Here is a 2,266-nt window from a genome sequence, read left to right on the forward strand (position 1 = left end):
AACAAAACATGAGGTTCGCAGGAGAGCTTCTGTAAAGTTTGGAAGGTAGGAGACGAGGTACTGGCAGAAGTAAAGCTGTGAGTACCGGGCGTGAGTCGTGCTTCGGTAGCTCAGTTGGCAGAGCACTTGCCCCGAAAGGCAAAGGTCCCGAGTTCGAGTCTCGGTCGGGCACACAGTTTTAATCTGCCAGGAAGTTTCATATCAGCGCACACTCCGCTGCAGAGTGAAAATCTCATTCTGGAAACATCCCCCAGGCTTTGGCTAAGCCATGTCTCCGCAATATCCTTTCTTTCAGGAGTGCTAGTTCTGCAAGGTTCGCAGGAGAGCTTCTGTAAAGTTTGGAAGGTAGGAGACGAGGTACTGGCAGAAGTAAAGCTGTGAGTACCGGCCGTGAGTCGTGCTTCGGTAGCTCAGTTGGTAGAGCACTTGCCCGCGAAAGACGAAGGTCCCGAGTTCGAGTGTCGGTCGGGCACACAGTTTTAATCTGCCAGGAAGTTTCATATCAGCGCACACTCCGCTGCAGAGTGAAAATCTCATTCTGGAAACATCCCCCAGGCTTTGGCTAAGCCATGTCTCCGCAATATCCTTTCTTTCAGGAGTGCTAGTTCTGCAAGGTTCGCAGGAGAGCTTCTGTAAAGTTTGGAAGGTAGGAGACGAGGTACTGGCAGAAGTAAAGCTGTGAGTACCGGGCGTGAGTCGTGCTTCGGTAGCTCAGTTGGTAGAGCACTTGCCCGCGAAAGACGAAGGTCCCGAGTTCGAGTGTCGGTCGGGCACACAGTTTTAATCTGCCAGGAAGTTTCATATCAGCGCACACTCCGCTGCAGAGTGAAAATCTCATTCATGAGGATGCCTCATTTGTTTTTCGAAACGCTGTCATATGCGTTCGGTGATTTTTCACTCTCACAGATGGGGGAATGATAGGGTAACCTCAGGCGCTGCACCCCGTTAGGCAATTTAATAACGGAAACATTTGTTCTGTTTAAGTGTGCGTAGACGGAGGAAGCGATCAGGACACAGCTACATCACTGCCAGCGAAGAACCGAAAAAGGAAAGAATAACCGTGGCCGGCCGCGGTGGCAGAGCGATTCTAGGCGCTTCAGTCTCGAACCGCGCGACCGCTACAGTCGCAGGTTCGAATCCTGCCTCAGGCATGGATGTGTGTGGTGTCCTTAGGTTAGTTAGGTTTAAGTAGTTCTAAGTTCTAAGGGACTGATGACGGCAGACGTTAAGTCCCATAGTGCTCAGAGCCATTTGAACCATTTTTGAATAACCGTGTAAACAGTTTTGGTGTGTTCTGTTGGAAACGTAGGGGATAATACAACGTTAGACTGTTTCCCAATGTACTATGGTCAATCAGCATAACTACCTTGAAGCGCTCGTATGACTGTGTGAGGCACTACAGAATAAAGTGAGCTGCACCGTGGCGATGAAAGGATTAACTCTTCCACCAAAGCAACGCTTAGGATCCCACATCGCTGAGTGTGAGGCAGCCTTCGGCCATTTACAGAAACGCCAACTGTTTCACATTTATTCTACTCATCAAATCCAAACTCTGATTCGCCCTGCCTAGAATGGAGAAGGACCAAAAAGAGAAGTTTTTTCAGAAAAGAGAAGAGGTGAACCCAATATTGCTGGAGGAATAACTCGGCTCAACTTTCGACATCTTAAAAAAATTCCGTCGCTGAGAAACATTGGGACAAGTACAGGAAGTCAGACGAACATTATTCTAAACACGGTGCAAGATAAATTCATTGACAGTTGTGGTATGTTCAGTGAAAATTGTTTTTCTGCGTTTTAGAGGTATTTATTTATAGTGCTTTTTCATCCTGTCGTAGGCCATGTTGATCTTCTCTGCATCGTTCCAATTTTAGTATACTTACCGCCGAAGTGGGTACGATCATCTACGGACGCAGACCTATAGCGTCTAGTGACGCAATTGTTACCACCATGAATGCGTATATGTGTTCGCCTCTGTCATCGCGCAGAATTAAACTCTCTGATCTGTAGTGGCGGATCATAATAACCGAAGGGATAGTGTTGTCATTAGTTGAAGGATGTTGAAAAGAACCCTGAAAACGTACCAGAAAACATATCGAAACTTTTTCGAACATTTTAAGGAATTTGTAGTGGAACTTCAGCCAGGACAGTTTTATTCTACATGAATGTAATTACAGTGAAGGTGTTTATTTTAGTGATGTTGAAAAATGAATCTAACCTACCGGTTCTTTTACAGAAACGATCCGCAGTAGAATTTCAGACCATTAAA

At 46.3% G+C, this 2,266-nt stretch overlaps 1 pseudogene; it reads right to left on the minus strand.

Annotated features, from left to right (window-relative positions):
* Positions 1-1,775: 1,775 nt before the first annotated feature.
* LOC126413597 (U6 spliceosomal RNA) lies at positions 1,776-1,895 on the minus strand (annotated as a pseudogene).
* Positions 1,896-2,266: the final 371 nt, after the last annotated feature.

This window comes from Schistocerca serialis, chromosome 7, assembly GCF_023864345.2.
Source record: "Schistocerca serialis cubense isolate TAMUIC-IGC-003099 chromosome 7, iqSchSeri2.2, whole genome shotgun sequence".
Classification (NCBI taxonomy): domain Eukaryota; kingdom Metazoa; phylum Arthropoda; class Insecta; order Orthoptera; family Acrididae; genus Schistocerca; species Schistocerca serialis.